The following is a 22,413-nucleotide window of genomic DNA, read 5'->3' as shown; positions in this document are numbered from 1 at the left end:
GCTAAAGCTTGGTTCATGTTGAGAGGGTGAAGGGTAGGGAATAGAGAATAGAGTTCACACAGGGTAATGCAGTTGCATGAATCCTAGCAGCTCTTTAAACTGTGATAAAGGGAGGACTGTAAGATTCTCCTGTTGTAAGAACCATACATGTTTGCCATGGCAATGGGATCTGGTGGGGGATCTTCAATTACTTTGTTCCTACAGTGGGAAGTTCCTTCTATCACCAGGCAAATCTGATCTGGGCAGGTGAGATGGGGCTACAGAAGCCAGGTACTTCCACACTGCCATCCTGGACCGTTAATCATCCCAAGTGCCTCTCCACTCTTCTGCTGTACTCCAGCACTGTCCCTTCAACACTCCAAATAGTTGTTTATTCATTGCCTTGATCTTTGAAACTATTTTTCTGAAGGCCTTTTCTTTTATGTCTCACATTGCCAATTTGCTATAGAAAACAATCCTGACCTTTCTAAGTATTCTTTCATTTCATCCCCATTTTCATTTAGTGGGAACTAGTCCTGTTGGTCAAAAGTTAGTCAAACCCAAACCCAGTTATTATTTCCTTAGTCACTGCTCACAATTCAAGCTTCTTCCATACCCAGAATATTTCCTTTCTTTCCCCTTTTTGTTTCTTCTAACCTCACGTATTCACTCACTCTTGCCAGGCAGCAGCAGGGAGGAAGGTGAGGAAACCCACTAAATGAATGTAGGCACATGATTTGGAAAAGAAGGACATGGTCCATCCTCTCACCCAATACTGGCACTGAATGTTTGCAATGTTTGCTCAGCCTAATCAGCAGTCAGGTCTCCAGAGTCCTTTTAGCAAGTCTAGTGTAGATCCCTACTGTTAGCTCCAGCCCAGTGGATTATTATAGTTGTTGGTTGCTGGACCAAGACAAGTTGCATGGAGTAAACTTCGTGTCTCAACTTACCACCAAAAACAAACAGTTCACGTCTCTACCTATTTTATGTACATATAAATCTATTATACTGAATGGTATTGAACTGTACAATTCACTTTACCATGTTAGCTCAGCAGATGTCACAAGTCAGTTTCCTTACTCTTTTAACCTCAAGAGTAAATGAGGACTCTGTACTGTTTCCTTCAACTTGCACGCTACATTTAGCCTTCTTCCATATGTACAGCCCTCCAGAATCTATTAGTTTATCCCACAATGGTCCGTACCTCTGCCATTATGTGACATTTTTGGTAAACCATTATGAGACAACTGATGACCAGTCATGAAAGTAAAAGAGCTGAAAGTGTCACTAGTGAACCAAAGAAGGACCCAAGGTAAATGATAAAATACTGAGTACTGTCATAAAAATGTTCAAAACCATCATAGCAACAAAGGGCGTAAGAAACATCAGTGCTCTCTATTTACAATAACAAAGACTTGGAACCAACCCAAATGCCCATCAATGATAGATTGGATAAGAAAATGTGGTACATATATACCATGGAATACTATGCATCCATAAGAAAGAATGAGTTCATGTCCTTTGCAGGAACATGGATGAAGCTGGAACATCATTCTCAGTAAACTAACACAGGAGCAGAAAACCAAACACCACATGTTCTCACTTATTAGTGGGAGTTGAACAATGAGAACACATGGACACAGGGAGGAGAACATCACATACTGTGGCCTGTTGAGGGGTGAGAGGCAAGAGGAGGGAGAGCAGTAGGACTAATACTTAATGCATGCGGGGCTTGAAACCTAAATGATGAATTGATGGGTACAGCAAACCACCATGACACATGTATACCTATGTAACAAACCTGCACAATCTGCACATGTATCGTAGAACTCAAAGTAAAATTTAAAAAAAAAAGAAAAGAAAAGAAACATCAGTGCTCCCTGGGAATATAATTACAGAGAATGTTTGGACAAATGTATTATGGGAGGGTGGGGATTTACCATAACCTCAGGTAATGAATAAGTCAGAAAAGCAGTTGCCAGTAATTTCTGTCAATAATACATCTCCAGGGACCAGGTAACCAGCCTATTAGGCTACTGCCCCCATTGGCATGCCAGCAGCACTCACTCTTGCTTACCTCTCTAAATCTATCTTCCCCTTCCTTTGCTGACAGAGCATAAGGTTTGCTCTAATATTCATCCTTCTTCATGTGGTCCAGGGAAGATGAGTGGATGTTAAGATGCACCTCCCAGATTATTCTTCAAGGAAAAACTTTGTGCTTCAACTGCTGCATTGCTGTCAGCACACAGCCTTCAGCTGTCAGCCCTTCTGAGTTTCCTCAACTTAGAGAATCACATCACCAAGGTCAGCCTTCCGTGGCAATTCATACCTAATGACTGGTCACAGTGGGAACAGGAAGGCCTTGCCACTTTGCCCCAACATGAGCCCACTCTGATGATCCATTTTCATTCCAGAGCTCCCAGGAGGGTTGGATGAGGCTGTCAAACCTGCACTACAGGTCTTCTCCTTTCCAATTCTGCTTTTCCTCCCACCCTCCCTAGGGTACTGTCTAATAAAAATCTTAAAACCTAAACTTTGTTTTAATTATCTTCCTGAAGAACCCAAACTACACTAGGGGGTAGAACTTGACCACTGAGCAATCACAGGGAAACACCATTACTTTACCAAAGATTGGCTCAGGAGGGAACATTTATGGCCCAATTCTGGAACATGAGCAGAAGTTGACTGTCAATCAGGCAGGAACTTTTGGGGGAAGAGTTGGTTCCTTTTATATCTCTTAATTCTGACAGAATGGGACACCTGGAGCTGTTGCTGTCAACTTAAAGGCATAAGGAAGTTGGCCAGCAACCCAAGGATGGCAGAGCAGGAAGATGGAAGGCACACAGGCCTTTGATGATGTTGAACCATCCCATAAGCCTTTTAAAGTTACATTTCTGATACTGCCAAAAGCATCCTATCCTAATGGAAAGGGTAAAAATAGCACAAATAATAATAATAATATACATCTACTGCAACACTCATAAGCTCACAGATTATTCTTCAGCTTTTTAAACATTCAGGTAACTTCCCTGGTAGAAACCCTGGCACTCGGGCCTCAGCTCCTCAAAGTCCAGATCCCAGAGAGAAAGGTCCAGAGAGCACAGGCTTTTCAACAACCTGAGCGCCCAATTTCCTGTCTGAGGGAGCTCTTTGGTGGAATCCAAGAATGTTTGTCCTCCTTCCCAAGACAGATACCTCTGAACACGAGTGCTTTTAATGCATGGTTTACAATTTTATCACCCCATCTCAATGCAATGTTAAATAGGAGAGATGTCCTTATAATTGGGAAGAGTAGCACAATATCTAGTACTATGCAGAGTCTCCAATCAGCCAGCAGCAAGGCTAACTGGATAACTAGCTACTTGAGACACTTATTTCCCTATGTTTCTCATGTTCCCTCTAAGTAAAACTGGACTGATAATATTTTGGGCCAATTAACCACACGTATGTTGGCCAAGTCAGCATTTTAAATTTTGATCCGGAATATCTTTCACTTAAGCAAACACACTCCAGTTCTTCAGGGCCCTACTGTCCTTTTTTTTTTTTTTTTTTTGAGATGGAGTTTCACTCTTGATGCCTAGGCTGGAGTGCAATGGCACAATCTTGGCTCACCACAAACTCCGCCTCCTGGGTTCAAGCAATTCTCCTGCCTCAGCCTCCCTAGTAAATGCGACAACAGGTATGTGCCACCATGCCCAGCTAATTTTGTATTTTTAGTAGAGACGGGGTTTCTCCATGTTGGTAAGGCTGGTCTTGAACTCCCGACCTCAGGTGATCCACCCACCTCAGCCTCCCAAAGTGCTAGGATTACAGGCGTGAGCCACTGCGCCCAGTTGGCCCTACCACTCTTGATTGTCTTTTAGCAAGCTCATATTTTTGTGTCTTGGTGGCATTTGTATTTGAAAGCTCCTTCTGTGTGAGGCTCAATGGAGGATGGTTTAAGGAAAGGACAGTTGAACTGTTAGGGCAGCACACCTGTTGGCCCAGTTAACACATTTAATAAAAACAAGCTGTATTATGTTTCAGGCTCTTCCAGGCCTGTCATCCAGGATGCCTACTAGAAAAATATATGTAGTTATGATTGCTTTCTTATAAGATACCAACATTCACAAAAACTTTTCTGTGTGATTCACATAACTATAGCATATGTCCTTCTGTTTTTCAGTTTATTTGCTTAATTTGAGGTATCTTCTTTCTGCATAAATTAATAGATGAAGTACAGTTGACTCTCAGACAAAGCAGGGGTTAAAGGCACCAATGAGCACAGTGAAACATCCACTTATAACTTCTGACTAGACCTACTAATTGCCTGCTGTCAGTCAACTGGCACATATTTGTATGTGACATGTAATATATGCTGCATTCTTACAATAAAGTAATCTAGAGAGAAGAAAACGTTATTAAGAAAACCATAAGGAAGAGACAATATTCTATTCAATAAGTGGAAGGGGAGCATCATAAGGTCTTCATCCTCACCATGTTCACACTGAATAGGCTGAAGAGAAGGAAGAGGAGGGGTTGGTCTTGTTGTCTCAGGGTTGGCAGAAGTGGAAGAAAATCTGTCTTTAAGTAGGCCCAGGCAGTTCAAACCCATGTTGTCCAGGGTCAACTATGCTTACAAATCCTGACACAAAAGTACTTAACATTCTTTTTCAGCTTAGGATTGTACAACAAAGGGAAAACATTAAGAGCTGAGTTATTCTGAAATTGGTCACACAGAATTTCAAACTACTTGTCAGAAGATTCTAAGCAATAGATTATGCAAACAACATATATATTTACATGAATCTGGGAACATTTTTGTAGCCTCCTACAGTTAAAATATAGTGAGCCATAACAAGCCTCTATATAACACTCAGATCAGTTCTATAATTTAAGTCCCTATTTCTAATAACTTCAGAAAATAGCACAGACATCAAAACATCCAATATTTATTGGCAGCAGAGATTCTAATATTCATTTATTCAGAGATTTTTCATTGCAAACAAAAGAAACTGTTGTAGCATATTAAGACAAGAAAATAGATATAAGTGTATGAATCTCTGAGAAAGCCCCAGAAACCATCTTAAAGGCCATTCAGGAACAAACCTCCAAAATAAGTCACATGACTGTGCCGGCACCAGATTGTACTGATGACTCCAGACCCCAAAGGCAGCTCCTGGAATCTCCTGGACTATGCCTCTGGAGGACTACCTGTCATTACTACCCACTCAGCAGAATGGCTTCCCCACAGCACCTGCCTCTTCACCTGCCCAGCTCACAAAGCAAGTCTGCATGAAGGCTTTACATCCGATTGGCTGAGCCCAAGTCACATGTTTGCAACTGGCTTCAAGGCATGGTGGCTGGAAAAGTAAGTTTCCAGGTTCTGCCACTGTGATAGGTGGGCTCATAAAATGAAGAATTCCCCAAACACAAGAAAAGTGTACAAAGGTATACTTTTTTTGCTGAAAACTCCAAATAAGTGACTAATTCCCACAACAAGCAACAAGGCACTAGGTACAGTGCGAGAAAATGGTAAGAAAAAATTAAAATGACATGCTAAGGAACACATTCTTATGGAATTTGCTAGGAAGGACAGGACAGAAGTTAAGCAAATAACCGTATCAATAAATCTATAAATATGAACTGCATGTATAATCCGAAAGAGAGAAATCCAGTTCTCTGAGAACCTACATCAGTGGGAACTGACATAAACTGGGGATCCAGAAAACTTGAGGCAATGATGTCAGATCTGAGATCCAAGGAAAAAATGAGTTAAATTGGTGAAAAGGGCTGAATGACTTTACAGTCAGCAGGAACACATAAGCACAGGGCCTCTGGTCAGAGAGTACACAGTAAGTTTGAGGATGTAGAAGGGGTAGATGTATCTGATCTAGATGAAGGTGAGAGAGTTGGGAGATGGGAGGAGTTGGTAGAATAAGGTTGAAGAAGCATATGGAGCGCGATCAGACACTATCCATGTCTTTATTCTGACACCAAATGTGGAAGGGATCTGAAGGATAACTCTGCTTAATCTTGTTTGACTTTTTATGAGAGCACTCTGTTGTGTGCCAAATGAGCACCAGGACACAGTGGATACTGTGCGGTTCAGGTGAAAGGTGACAGTGAAGAAAGCTCACAGACCACTCTGCAATAGAGTCTTGTTGCTTTCTTCACCACATAAGTTCTATTTTAATCGATTTTCTCATGTCTGTTATTTTGCAAAATTAAGCTACGTACATGCCTAATCTTTCTGATCTTGAGAAGTTTAATGCTATAAATGTTTTTTGGGAGCATACTGCATCTAAAATGGTACTACAGAGTATTTGCATCTCATAGTCTAATGCATTTGGACAAGTTGAAGCTCTCCTGGAAATTCAAAATTTATTATAAAAATGTATCATAGTTTCCAAACAGTAGTGGATGACCAGGGAATTATATGATTTATCACTGCTTGTCAGACTTCCACTACAAAATTGTCTTTCTCTGGTTGTCCTATCTACTGACTCTTTACCAATTAATTCTTAGTTAATAACTGCATAAAGAGCAACAGAAAGCTCTATGAGAATTTCATTAATTTTTTTCAACTACTTGAAATTCAATTACAACTGAAGATTTCTTTTTGTTAAAGCAGCCTGAAGTATTGGATTTTAAGAGCGGAGTTTGGAGCAAGAAAACCTGATTTTAATTTCTACTCCTGTCACTCCCCAGATATGACATTTTGAAAGTCATTTAGTCTCTCTGGGCCTTTGTTTCCTCAATTGCAAAAGAAGCATGATAGGGCCTCCAACTGAGTTGTGAAGATGAAATAAGGGGATGTTTCATCAGAGTGATTTGCAAACCAGAAAACTATAGGAGCATGAGTTGTTAACAAACATGAAGATGGTTTACTAAATAAATAGGGGAGAAATGCAAAAACATTGGGGTACTTGAAAACAACGACAATTTCTAAAATTTATGTAGCATAACAACATTCACAAAAGCAGAGACCAGAACTGTTTTGATTGTGCTTGTGTTTCTCCTTTCTTGGAATTTCTCTTGCTGGTCTCTGACCTCAGAACATGTGAAAACCCTGAATCGGCCCACAGCAGCCTCCCAGATCAGCCATACTCCAGATGGCAATCATAGTGGTAATTTAAACAGAGGCAAGGACTAAGCAAGGTATACCTCTTCAATAGCTACGAACCCTTAGGTTTCTCCATCACACTTAGATTTTGTTTTATTTTATTTGTTCATCAGTTACATGAGGATAAATTATAATAGTAATACTCCTTAGTTGGAGGCCATTTATCATTATCGATCCATATGAGGCTGTCTAGTTTTAATCTTTATTCCATTTTATTCTCATTTCCAAAGTAACCATTCTGTTGTATTTATTCCTTATAAGCACTGTAAAGTGCATACAAATGTGATTTGGGATTTTGTTGGCATTTATTTTAAAAGTTCGAAAGTCCTTAAAGAGCTCATTTAGTTTCTTACCTTTTTTGGACTAGGCATTATCGTTTTAAGATCCAATCTTATTTCTATGTATATATCACATGTGTTCCTTCTAATTGCTGCATAACGTCCCATGGTATGTATCTTCCAAGTCTTGCCTATCTACTCCACCCAAACTGCCACCAACTATAAACAACACTACAAGAAATATCTTTATGTATTTCATGCTATAAACATGTCTGAAAATGTCTTTGGGATAAATATTCAGGAGAAGTATTGCTGGGTCATAGCATATATATATGTTTAATTTGCCTGCCTTGTGCCAGACTGTTCAGAAATGGCTACACCAGTCTACCTTCACATGAAGCTTTCTGCATGGTGTCTTACCTGACAGCACTCAGCATTACCCAGCTTTCTAGGCCTTTGCAAATTTAATATTTTTAGTCTAACCTACATTTCTTTGATTATTATCTTCAGCATGCCTATAAGTACCTGTTGTTTTGAGAGTTTTTCTGTAAATTCCTTCTTCATATTCTTTACCTATTTTCCTACCACAGTGACTGACATTGATTTAGAAAATGTTCTTAGTAATTATTAATCCCTTGCCACTTTTAGATTTGCAAATGCCTTCTCCCATTCAGTTGTCTATTAATTTAGTCGATGGTATTTTTCATTGAATGGAAAGGCTACATTTGCATATAATAATATTTCTCAATCTTTTGCTTTATAGATTTTCTTTTTGAAATTTTTTGAAGTCTTTCTCCATTTCTATGGCATAAAGATTATCTCATATATTCTTTTCTATTAGCTGTATAGTTTTTCTTTTTCTACTTATATCTTTAATCTATCTGGAAGCTACCTTTTGTGTACAGCTACATAAAAAATCCATTTCATTTCTCTCCATACAGTGAAGCAATTTTCAAAAAAAATTTCAACTAAATTTCCATTTATGTGTGGTAATCTTTAAGGTTTATTAAATTTCCACATATAAATGAATCTCTGAGTGCATTATTTTCTTCTACTTTTCTCTACTTATCTGATCTTATACCAGTAGTGCATTGTTTTTATTACTTTGGCCTTGTAGTGTATTTAATATTTGACACAGCAAGCTCTCCCTCTTTTTGACTTCACTTAAGTAATACATAGCATGAACTTTTATTTTCCTCTACAAATTTTACTGCAAATTTAGTGAATTTCTCAAAAATGACAAATTTTGATTGAGATTTATAGCATTTATATTCTGAATTGAAGAAAATCTATATCTTTATAATAAAAAGTCATCTCATTATAGAGCATAAAATGTCATTCTTTTTATTTAGGTCATCTCTCATGTTTTTTACTAAAATTTCAAAAAAAGTCAGGAAAATTATTTAAAACTTGAAAATGATGCACAAAGATGGGTGGCACATCCTTTAAACATTACATGGGGACAAAGGGTACACAAGGTTTACCATGAGATATACTTAGTTCATCTTATTGTTTACTATTAACAAAAGACTTACTGAAATTACCTGTTAACTTTTAGAATGTTGCCCACTAGATGCAAATAGCTATGTATCTGATGGAAAGATAACCAGATTTATGATCTGTCGGACATTGGTTTATAACTAATAGCAGTCTCATCTTAATCATTCTCTGTTTAATTGCCTACAAATCCCTGCCTTCTTAAATGCTCTTCAAACTGATCACGACATCTTACTGGTTCTCTCATTAATTAATGAGTTTTAAACTATCAAAATGTGTTCAATTTATATTTACATGAAAGATTATTTTACCTGTTTAAAAATGGCAGTTTAAAAAAAAAATGACAGTTTAGCAAGTTTTTTAATAAAGCTCTTAGAAATTCTAGGTTACTTTAAGTCCTGAGTACTGCATAATTTTGTTGCAATTATAAATGTGATATTAATTTTCTGGAGTTTTCTACTGATTGTTGTTGGTGTATAGAAATGTTACTGATTTTGGTAGGTTACTATTGTATCTAGCGATTTTGTTAAACTCTTATAGTGGTTCTGATAGCTTGTCTCTGAATTTATCAGTTCCTTTAGGTAGAAAATCAGGGTATCAGCAATTAATGAACAATTATATGCTCTACACTAATAAGTTTGAAAAGTTGGATAAAGGGGAAAAATTCCTTTAAAAAACTATCAAATTTCAAAATTAACACTAATTTCATAAATACTTCTCTGGAGTTCAATCCTAGTTTCAACTTCTGATTCTTAATAAAAATTTGTATTTATAGTGTGCTTTCACATGAATCACCCCATTAGATATCAACTGAAACCCTATGAGGTAAGTGTTACACCGATTATACATTGAAGAAAATAAATATATAAAGGGTGAGAGCACTGTGCCAAGTCACAGCACTAGTTATAGTGGAGCCTTGTCAAAAACCCAGCTCTTGTGTCTTAAAATTGGTGCAATTTTTCCTATGTTACATTTATGGACTTTAGAGGCAGGAAAAGTTCAGAAGAAAAGAACACCTGACTGGGAGTTGAACATCATTAAATCCTGATGTTTTTCTGCCATTTTTTGAACTCCCATCTTAATTTTTGTTCACTCAATACTCTTACTGGTTTGGAGCCATGTAAGCATATATCAGAAAGAGAATTATACTGGATGAGTAGGATGAAACTCTTTAGCATAAATAACTGAATTTGGTGGAGTTTCTCCTAGCTAAATTAAAATCTTAAACATTGTACTTGCCAATATAATGTTTGAATTCAAAGTGACTGTAGCATCTTTTCCTGATTATTAAAACCAGTTGTTTTTTGAGGATTTTGTTTATTTGTTGTTTCTTTAACAACATGTAGCAAAACCATAAAAAGCTTTATTTTTAAAAATTAACAGTCTTTCTTTATCCATACCCATCTCCAAGATAATAAATGTGAACATGTTGGTATGTCTTTTCTCATATTTTTACAGCACATTCAAACACATATATACATATAAAGGCTGTATTGTTGTTGCTGTTGCTATTTGTTGTAACAAAAATTTGATCATGTTATATACATTCCTCTGCAACTAGTTTTTCTCACTTAATTCCTGAGTGCCTGAGTTATCTAAATTGATAGAGATCTAACTAATTCTTTTTAACAGTATATGATATTCTATAATTTTTTCAATTATATTTCTATGAATAAATTTAAATTATAACTTAAAGAAAGGATCAGTAAATTATGGCTCATGGGCCAAATGTGGCCTGTCTCCTATTTTTTTAAATGAAGGTTTATTGAATCACAACCATACTCATTCATTTACATGATTTCACATGGCAATAGTAGAGGTAAGTTGCCACTGAGGCTACATATCCTGCAAAACTTAAAACATTTGCTATCTTTTCATTTACAGAAAAGGTTTCTTTTGACCCTTAATTTGGAGTTTTTTTGCCACTATTACATGACACAATAAAACTAGTTGAACATGTATCCTTATTTTCTAGTGCTTTTACTTTTATGCTATTTTACTTCCATGTTGCCTATTAGAAAGCCATCAGGAGATAATATTTATGGTTAATGGTTTACATATTTTAGAGTTTAATAGAGAATTCAATACTTCTTTCTAAAAAGATTTTAGCAATTTGAATTGTCACTAGCAATTTTTTGTGAGTGTTCATTTTCCCCACATCTTCCTCACCATTGGATACCATCATTATATATTTTTTTCAATTAGGTGAGTAAAAACATGTCATCATATTGTTTATTGTACACTTCCCTGACAGTCAGCAAAGATAGCTTTCACCTCTGAAAGATATTTCCCTTATCTCATATGTGTTACAAGTACTTTTCCAGTTTATCGTTTGCTTTTTGACTTGATTTATCATGTCTTTTGCTATACGTTTCTTTTTAATATGATTGTTTTAAGTGAACTACAGTTAAAATTTGGAGCAGAAATTTTGTGTGTCACCCTATCGCTCCCATCAAGTTGTTTTCTCATCTAGCAAGTTCATAAAAAATCAAACTGATTATAACAAAGAACTGTTCATCAGCTAACAGGGTAACTGTATTCACACAGGGTTTTTGTTTTGCCACCTTTGGATGCATAAAGGAAGACCAATTTGTTATTAGAGAAAAGGAGGGAAAACAAAATGGGATGATGATGCATCATTACAGGTCTTGGTTCCTCTTTGGACTCTGGAGGACACACCTAGCTTCGTATAACTGACTTAAGCAGCTTTTAGGATCTGCTTGAGGTAAAATCACCAAATTGAGGAAATAAATATACAGGCTTCCCAGTTAAATGTCAAATTCAAATAAACAATGAACACTGTTTTAGTATAAGCAATCCCCACACAATATTGGAGGCATTCTTATAATTAAAAACATCTATTGTTGTCTGAAATTCAGATTTGACTGAGCATCCAATATTTTATCTGGCATTCCTAGCTTGTAGAGCCAGCTCAATTACCAAAAGCTAAGTGGCCTCATTCACAGGAAATTTTTAGTGTTAACTATACCTATTTCAAAAGGGGTCAAATCTATACCTTATCTCTTATTGATAAATGTTATTCCAAAAGATTCATAGATGTTGTCTCAAAAGATGTAAAAAAATCAATACTTTTATTTCAAATGTCCTTTATAACCAATGTAATTGGAATGCTTCAATTATTTAATTTTTCAAATAGAAAATTCACCCCAGTAGAATGTGCTAAAAAAGCACTCTCCTAAATTAACTAAACCTAAACTAACCCCACTAATACATTATTCAAGTCATGACTTTTAAATAATTTCCTTACAATTATCAAACCTGCTAATGAAGATTCAAAATCACCCCTGAAGGAACATCACAAAGATTCCTGTCTAGAGGACATAAGTCAAACTAGAAACTTCCAATATCACCTCAGAACAATTTATAATAATGTCTATCTTTTCCTTGGGCATGGGACTTCCTGTCTCATTTAGGAAGTTTTTCTCTACTCCTCCCAATTAATATTGTTTAATTTTATACATTTAAATATCAACAGAAGGTTAACTCATTAAAAATTATATCCCCTCTAAGTGATCACAACAGAAATGTAATTTTTGGAAAGTATTTTGCCTCTAATTATTGCCTAGTTGCAATGTACCAGACACTGGAGATATATATTTATATGTATATATGTAATATTTTATATAGGATGTCTATAATATATATTCTAGTCTTTACAGCAACCCTGAAAGATGATATTTATGAACACCTTAAGACAGATAAGGAAGCTGAGGCTCAGAGTCATTAAGTAGATCATTCAAGGTCACCAGCTGGTAACTGGTAGAGCTGATCAAAGCCATCTAAAGCCCATGCTCTGATATTGCCTCCCTACTTCCTCAAACAAGCCCCTGTAACAGGTATCATTTTTTAGTTAACCTCGATCTCATTTCTAACCCTTCCTTCCATTGCCTTACTCCATGGCAGAGGCTGGGAAAGCTAAACCTTCACTTTCCAACCTCCATGGCAGTGAGATCAAGTCATGTGACACAGTTCTGGCCAGACATGTAAAAGCAGAAGTCCACTGAATTTCTGGAAAAAACCCTCTTCTCTTTTCATGCTCAAAAAGACCAACATGATGCACTGCTCTTGCTCTCCACTTCCTCCCAAAATCACAGATTCAACAATGGGAAGTATAGCCCCTACCTTGTGACTATGAAGAATAGGAAAGACAATCTACAGAGATGCTTCCCAACCCTAAAATTTTTGATTCCATGAACCAACAAGAGCACTACCTACCTCTAAGCGTCCTGTTAGGTAAAAGTAAAACTACTTGTTTAGCTACAATTTAGCAAGGTGTGAATTTTCTTTCCATACTAATTATTTGGGTGTTAGTAATTCTCGATATATTCAAATTCAACCAACATATATTAGATGCTTAATACTTCCAGGCTCATTGATAGATATTATTATAATTTCACCCTTACAAGACCCCTACATGGTGGAAATTACTGTACCTATTTTACAAACCTGTAATTTAAAGAAGCCCAGAAGTTTGCATAAAGGTTACACATGTCTGGTGGCAAAGTCAGGCTATAAACCCATGTCCTCTGAATCTTAATTTTAGGCTTCTCTATTATAAGCATCTGGAAACACTCAAATAATATTGAGATAACAGTTTCATTTCATTTTTAAAGTATGCATTCAAGAGAATTTTTCTAGTTTTCAGAGATGAATATCCCAAAACTCATATTGCTTAAATTCATGGTATACTTAAAATAGCTTGTGGGTTTTCATTTTTATGTAGAGCAAGCTGTGTTCTCTACCATAGAGAAATGATTTGTTGTAAAATAAAGACTGAAATTCAGGAAGCATTTTTGCAAGCAAACAAGAAAGTACACAAAAATGCTATGTAATAAGTGTGTCAACAAACACAGAACATCATGGTAACAGTCTCATCTCACATGGGCCAAGGATGGAATATGCAATGCTGGAGAATTCTCTTACAAATGTTTTACCCTAAATTTATAATACTACACTGGGTGGCAATCCCTCTTCATACAGGGAGTCGTCCAGCAAAAGAAAAGAAAAGTAAGTTGTCATCTTAAAAAAAAATTACAGAAAGGGGAAAAGATTTGGCACAGGGCAGCATGGTAACAAGTTGTGAAAAGGCTTTACAAAGTCATAGAGAGCTGGATAACTACTCGTTTGCCCATAGTCTTAATAGGATAAATTCCTTCAGGCTCTTAAAAGATAATGAGCGCACCAATTATTTTCTTGCGGCATGGAAGCAAGACAAAGAATTACTGCTGTTTTCAGATGAAATAATGACAAGCTGAACAACTCAGAAATGTCATCCTCAAGCAGTTGCTCTTATTTGAGCAAAGAGATGTTAATCACAGGTGAGTCTCACCAATATCTCTCCAGTCATAGAAGTCAGGGTTTGTTTGCAGTTCAAGTATGATGCTCTCAAATCAAATCTGATATTAATGAGACATCACAATAAGGAGTTTGCAGCAACCATAAATCTTTTGATTTCCAAGTCAGTTGTCTATTTATCCTTGTAGGCAGAAAGCAAATATTTACTATGCTTTCTAGGCAAAGTAATTCAGATTGATGCCAGTGGTAGAAGATAACATTGATTAATGAACACAGGTTGTTATGCAGTAGGTCTTTTGATATAATAATAATTGCTCCTTATTTTATACTTTAAGAATAATTGCCAGCTACAAACACAAGTATTGCATTCTGTTGACATCTATTAAACTTTCAGAGAAAGTAACATAGAAATTTTGATGGTATCAGCACTCCTCTGCAGTTCATTTGTTATTGTTTCTCTTGCTGCTTATCTTAGGCTTTTAACCTTAAGTTTTTATTTTTTAATCTGTAAATAAAAAGTTGAAAGAACATAACAATAAACACCTTTCAATGAGGAGGGTGCTTCAAGATGGCTGACTGGACGCACCCCCCTACACTTAGAACCAAAGTAGCATATAGACAGTCACATTTTGAATATATTATCTTAGGGGAAACAATGGAGTTCAACAGAGAATTAACAGGAAGCACCAAAACCAGGGAATAAAAAGGGAGAGGCAGGCTTCCTGGCCAGGATTGGCTGGGAGCTGGGAAAGGGTAGGTTACAGGGTTCCAGTGCCCCACAACCCCACTGTAGAATTGTGCAAACCTAGCCATGAGAGAACCTCTCAGCTGTCCCAACCCCTCAAATTAATATGGAGCTGCCAGGAGAATATGGGATGGACTACTCCAGGGAGGGAGCTCATACTGGGTCCCACATCCTTTCTGAGATCTAAGTGGCTATAGCAAGGAGCCATTTTCTAACCTAGCCTTTGACAAACTGCATGCTGTCCTAGGATCCAGTAGCGCCAGGTCCGAAGCATTAGGGAAACTTGGGCTATCATTGCTGGAAGTGAGGAGTGATCTGAGAATGCCGCTGCAGCCAAGGAGAAGAAACAGGCAAGGCATGCACTGCAGCTGCTGGTGTTGAGAAGGGAGCACAGCCAGGATGGAGACTGGGATATCAGCAGAGCATAAGTTGCCACTGTAACTTGGTCACCACCTAAGTTGAGGTTTCTGCAGCCAGAGTGGGGACCCAAGATAGACACAGGCTACCACTGCAAGGGCTGATGCGTTGCTGGGACAGTGGCATTAGAGAAACATGTGTTTCCCAACAGACTAGGCTGTGGCCACTGAGGATGACTTCATCCCTTCCAGGGGCAGAGTCTTAGCACAGCAGCTACCACCCCTCACCTGAGTACTCTGTCTGGGGCCTAAGAATTGACCCATCTCTACCCACAACAGCTGGTGCATGCTTTCACCATCGGGAACCTGAGCACAAACCCACCCAGCCTAGTTTCACTACCTGCTCCAAGACAGAGCATACAGCCTGGAATGCTGGGGATTACCCAATCCAATCCAGCACTTTGGGAACCTGAGCACTCCTCCTAAGCACTGGAGGTTGGGCCTAAACACATAGTCACTACCACCTCAGCTATCACCTACCTGCAGGAATCAACTAAAAGGCCTAGAGACTGGCCTGCCCAGCCATCACAGCCACCACTAATATCAACACACATTGCTCAGGATGCATGAAATTGTCCCTCCACCACTACTGCCATCACCAATGCTATGCCAGCTTCCCAGGAACCCAAGAACCCATCCACCCATCTGGTCCGCCACTGCCATTTTGAGGCCAAGCAAGCTACCTTGATGCCCAAAACTCAGCCTGCCAGTAACCACCAACATGAGTGCCAGAATACACTTCCCTGGGCAAAAAAATAGGCATATTCATCCCACTACTGCAACTGCTGGGACCCAAAGAGTGCCTCACCTGGCATCCCAATCCCCAGCACAACTTCATCACAGCCTCCACTAATAACTGCACTCCAACCCAATGAGGAAATCACAGATGCCACTATTTATTTGCTATTTATAGCCAAAGAAATCATAGGGTGACTGCACTCCAGTATGCACCCAGAATAAAAGCTAAAATACCCTACCCAACCACACCGTAGTTACAACTTCAGGAAAAAGTCCTCCTCTATCAAAATAAACTCAAAAGTAGGAAGAAGTGACTGTTACACCAGATACACAGACATCAATGTAAGGACACAAGGAACATGAAAAAGCAAGAAAATATGAAACCTCCAAAGCAACACAAAGACTTTTCCAACAATAGATTTAATCAAATAGAAATTTTTGAAATCCCAGATAAAGAATTCAAAATATTGATTTTAAAGAAACTCAGTTAAGAGAATTCTGAAAACCAATACAAAAAAATAAGAAGAACAATTCAGAATATAAATCAGAAATTTACCAAAAAGAAAGATATTTGAAAAAGAAACTAAATAGAGAATAACAGGTTATCATGGCAAATGGGAGGCAGGACTAGATTGCAGCTCTGGACAGAGCCTCATGTGGAGGCTTGCATTGTGAATTTTAGCTCCAGACAGAATGCAAGAACAAGCCAGCAATCCTAAGAGGATCCACAGACCCTCTGAAGGAAAAAGACTACTCCTGAAGGATCCAAAAGACAACCCAAATACTGTGAGTGCCCCGACTGTGGAAGTGGTAAAGGGAGAGCCTCCTCTCCTGAACACACACCCCCACTGAAGAAACTCAAGGTCTGTTTGTGGGTGAAGTTTCCAACTTTGCAGAGCTGAGTCAATTTAGAGAGCCAAGCAAAATACAGAGGTAGAGGAAGCAGCAGAAAAGCCCTGGGAACTTGCTGGGTTCCCAAGCAAGCCATTCCCGCATGGCACCACAGGGATCCATCAGGAGGGTGGCCAGAGGAGCAGGGGGTAAAACTGCACAGAGAGAAAGAAATCTGTAGCTGAACTTTCTAACAATTTGAATGGGCTGAGACGCCTCCTGGCCAGAACTCAGGGGAAAGTGCAAATCCAGTGTGCAGACTCCACAGGCAGGGGAAGAACCAAGTCCTTTTCTTTTGCAGTTGGGAGGCAGTTAGCCTGGGGCAAGTTTTCAAGCCCATTTTGCCCTCCACCTGGAAATTGACTCCCAGCTATTGGCAGGGACACAATTGGAGTGAGAATGGCCTTTCAGTTTGCATGGGAGATGGGTGAGGCCTTTACTGCTGGCTTTTCCCCACTTCCCTGAAAACCTGCATGACCCAGCAGAGGCAGCCATAATCCTCCTGGGTACACAACTCCAGTCAGCTAGGAATCTCACCCCCATCCCCCACAGCAGCCACAGCAAGACATGCCCAAGGAAAGTCTGAGCTCAGATACTTGTAGCCCTGCCTCCACCTGATGGTCTTTCCTTACCCACCCTGGTAGTGGAAGAGAAAGGACATATAATCTTGGGAGTTCTAGGGCTTTGCCCACTGCCAGTCCCTCTCCATACTACTACAGCTGATGCTCTCTGGAAAGCACTACCTCCTATCAGGAGGCCAACCAGCACAAAAGTAGAGCATTAAATCACAAACACTAAGAAGCCTCACAGAGTCCATTGCGCCCCCCACACCACCTCTACCAGAACAGGTGCTGGTATCCATGGCTGAGAGACCCATAGATGGTCATTTCACAGGACTCTATGCGGACAATCCCCAGAACCAGCCTAAAGTCAGGTAGACACACTGGTGGCTAGACCCAGAAGAGAAACAACAATAACCATAGTTCAGGTCACAGGAAGCCACATCCATAGGAAAAGGGAGAGAGTACTACATCAAGGGAATACCCCATGGGACAAAAGAATGTAATCAACAGCCTTCAGCCCTAAACCTCTTCTCTGACAGAGCCTACCTGAATGAGAAGGAATGAGAAAACCAACCCTGGTAATATGACCAAACAAGGCTCTTCAACACTACTGAAAAAAAAAACACACTAGTTCACCACCAATGGATCCAAACCAAGAAGAAATCCCTGATTTACCTGAAAAGGAATTCAGGAGGTTAGTTATTAAGCTAATCAGGGAGACACCAGAGAAAGGCAAAGCCCAGTGCAAGAAAATCCAAAAACTGATACAAGAAGTGAAGGGAGAAATATTCAAGGAGATATATAGCTTAAAGAAAAAAACAAAAAATTCAGGAAACTTTGGACACACTTTTAGAAATGCAAAATGCTCTGGAAAGTCTCAGCAATAGAACTGAAGAGTAGAAGAAAGAAATTCAGAGCTTGAAGACAAGGTCTTTGAATTAACCCAATTCAGCAGAGACAAAGAAAAAAGAATAAGAAAATATAAACAAAGCATCCAAGAAGTCTGGGATTATGTTAAATGACCAAACCTAAGAATAATCAGTTTTCCTGGGGAAGAAGAGAATTATAAAAGCTTGGAAAACATATTTGAAGGAAATATATTTTCTTCAAACATAATCGAGGAAAAGTTTCCTGGCCTTGCTAGACCTAGACATCCAAACACAAGAAACACAAAGAACATCTGGGAAATTCATCACAACAAGATTATTGCTGTGAATGAAAAGAGTCAAACCCTGTAAAATATTTTAAAATATTTATTCTGAGCCAAATATGAGTGACCATGGCCCATAACACAGCCCTAAGGAAGTCCTGAGAACATGTGCTCGGGGTGGTCAGGATGCAGCTTGGTTTTATACATTTTAGAGAGGTATGAGACACAATCCTAAACATATATGCACCTAACACTGGAGCTCCCAAATTTAAAAAATGATTACTAAGAGACCTAAGAAATGAGATAGACAGCAACAAAATAATAGTGGGGGACTTCAATACTCAACTGACAGCACTAGGCAGGTCATCAAGACAGAAAGTCAACAAAGAAACAATGGATTTAAACTATACTCTGGAACAAATGTATTTAAAAGATATATACAGAACATTTCATCCAACAAATGCAGATTACACATTCTATTCAACAATGCATGCAACTTTCTCCAAGATATACAACCCTCCTAGCTTAAATCAGAAAGAATTGGATGCTCTGAACAGACCAAAAACAAGCAGTGAAAGTGAAATGGTAATTTTAAAATTACCAACCAGAAAATGTCCAGGACCAGGAGGATTCACAGCAGAATTCTACCAGACATTCAAAGAATAATTGGTACCAATTCTTTTGACACTATTCCACAACATAGAGAAATAAGGGACTCTCCTTAATTCATGCTATGAAGCCAGCATCACTCTAATACCAAAACCAGATTGATATCCCTGATGAACATAGATGCTAAAATCTTTATGAAAATACTAGCTAACGGAATCCAACAACATACTGAAAAGATAATCTACCATGATCAAGCGGGTTGCATATCAGGGATGCAGTAGTGGTTTAACACACACAAGTCAGTAAATGTTATACACCACATAAACAGAATTAAAAACAAAATTAACAGGATTATCTCAATAAATGCAGAGAAAGCATTCAACAAAATCCAGCATCGCTTTATGATTAAAACTCTCAGCAAAATGGGAGTACAAGGGACATACCTTAATGTAATAAAAGCCATCTATGACAAACCCACAGCCAATATAATAGTGAATGGGGAAAAGCTGAAAGCATTTCTTCTGAGAACTGGAACAAGACAAGAATGCCCATTCTCACCACTCCTTTTCAGCATAGCACTAGAAGTCCTAGCCAAAGCAATCAGACAGGAGAAAGAAATAAAGGGCATCCAAGTTGATAAAGAGGAAGTCAAACTGTCACCGTTTGCTGACAATATAATCATTTACCTTGAAAACTCTAAAGATGTCTCCAGAAAGATACAAATACAGATTAAAAAAAACTTCAGCAAAGCTTCTGGATACAAGATTAATGCACACAAGTCAGTAGCTTTTCTATACACCAACACTGACCAAGTGGAGAATCAAATCAAGAGCTCAACTCCTTTACAATAGCTGCAAAAAAATAAAATACTTAGGAATACACCTAACCAAAGAAGCAAGAAACCTCTGCAAGGAAAACTACAAAACACTGCTGAAAGAAATCATAGATGACACAAACAAATGGAAACACATCCCGTGATCATAGATGGGTAGAATCAATGTTGTAAAAATGACCATACTGCCAAAAGCAATCTACAAATTCAATGCAAACCCCATCAAAATACCACCATCATTCTTCACAGATTTAGAAAAAAATTCTAAAATTCATATAGAACCAAAAAAAAGCCTGCATAGCCAAAGCAAGACTAAGCAAAAAGAACAAATCTGGAGGCATCACACTACCTGATTTCAAATTATACTATAAGGCCATAGTCACCAAAACAGCATGGTACTGGTATAAAAATAGGCACATAGATCAATGGAACAGAATAGAAAACCCAGAAATAAGGCCAAATACAGCTAACTGATATTCAACAAAGCAAGCAAAAACATAAAGTGGAGAAAGGACACCCTTTTCAACAAATAGTGCTGGGATAATTGGCTAGCCACATGTAGCAGAATGAAACTGGATCCTCATCTCTCACCTTATACAAAAATTAACTCAAGATGGATTAAAGGCTCAAACCTAAGACCTGAAACTATAAAAATTCTAGAAGATAACATTGGAAAAACTCTTCTAGACATTGGCTTAGGCAAAGATTTTATGACCAAGAACCCTAAAGTTAATGCAATAAAAACAAAGATAAAATGCTGGGACCTAATTAAACTAAAGAGCTTTTGCATGGCAAAAGGAATAGTCAGCAGAGTAAACAGACAACCCACAGAGTGGGAGAAAACCCTCACAATCTATACATCTGACAAAGGACTAATATCCAGAATCTACAACAAACTCAAACAAATCAGTAATTAAAAAAAAAAAAAAAAAAACAAGCAATCCCATCATAAAGTGGACTAAGGACATGAATAGACAATTCTCAAAAGAAGATATACAAATGGCAAACAAACATATAAAAAAATGCTCAACATCACTAATGAACAGGGAAATGCAAATTAAAACCACAAAGCAATACCACCTTACTCCTGCAAGAATGATCACAATCAAAAAATTAAAAAACAGTAGATGTTGGCAAGGATGCAGTGATCAGGGAACACTTTACACTGCTAGTGGGAATGTAAACTAATACAATCACTATAGAAAATAGTGTGGAGATTCCTTTAAAAACAAAAAGTAGAACTACCATTCAATCAAGCAATCCCACTACTGGTATCTATCCAGGGAAAAAGAAGATTATATGAAAAAAGTACTTGCACACATGTTTACAGCAGCAAAATTTACAATCACAATTACAAAATCATTGGACCAATGCAAATGTCCATCCATCAATGAGTGGATAAACTGCAATATATATGATGGAATATTACTCAGCCATAAAAATGAATGAATTAACAGCATTTGCAGTGACCTGGATGACATTGGAGACCATTATTCTAAGTGAAGTAACTCAGGAATGGGAAACCAAACATCATATGCTCTCACTGATATGTAGAAGCTAAGCTATGAGGAGGCAAAGGCATAAGAATGATATAATGGACTTTGGGGACTTGAGGGGAAGACTTAGAGAGGGTGAGGAATAAACGTCTACAAATGTGGTGCAGTGTATACTGCTAGAGTGATGGGTACACCAAAATCTCACACCACTAAAGAACTTACATGTAACCAAATACTACCTGTATCCCAATAACTTATGAAAAATAATTTAAAAAAATAAATGTTAAAAAAGAACCAAATAAAAATGTTGGAACTGAAGAATTTATTGAAGGACATACAAAATACATTTAAAAGCCTCAACAATAGACTAGATGAGTCAGGAGAAAGAATCTTAGGTTTTGAAAACAAATCTTTTCAAATAACCATGATCAAACAAAAATAAAGAAAAAAGAATGAATGAGCAGAGCCTTCCTGACATTTGGGACAACATAGAGTGAACAAATATACAAATTTTCAGTATCTCTGAGGGCAAAGAAACAAAGGAAATATTAGAGCACCTATTTAATAAAATAATATATTTAAAGTCCCACATCTAGCAAGAGATTAGACATTAAAACACAGGAGGCTCAATGGTTCCCCCTGAAAGAGACAATACAAAGAGTCTTTTCCACAAGTGACACATCATAGTCACACTGCCTAAAATGAAAGATGAAGAATGCATTCTTGAAACAGCAAGAGTAAAGCCTCTAGTTATGTATAAAGGAAACCACATCAGACTAACAGTGAATTTTTTAGCAA

General features: G+C 37.9%; 1 pseudogene; it reads left to right on the top strand.

Annotated features, from left to right (window-relative positions):
- The first annotated feature begins 1,217 nt into the window (after window positions 1-1,217).
- Window positions 1,218-22,413, top strand: part of LOC135270550 (tubulin alpha chain-like) — a 60,508-nt pseudogene continuing 39,312 nt past the window's right edge.

This window comes from Aotus nancymaae, unplaced genomic scaffold (genome assembly GCF_030222135.1).
Source record: "Aotus nancymaae isolate 86718 unplaced genomic scaffold, 86718_ANA_hifiasm-v0.15.2.pri h1tg000064l_0, whole genome shotgun sequence".
NCBI classification, from domain to species: domain Eukaryota; kingdom Metazoa; phylum Chordata; class Mammalia; order Primates; family Aotidae; genus Aotus; species Aotus nancymaae.
This window is presented reverse-complemented; position numbering and strand designations above follow the sequence as displayed.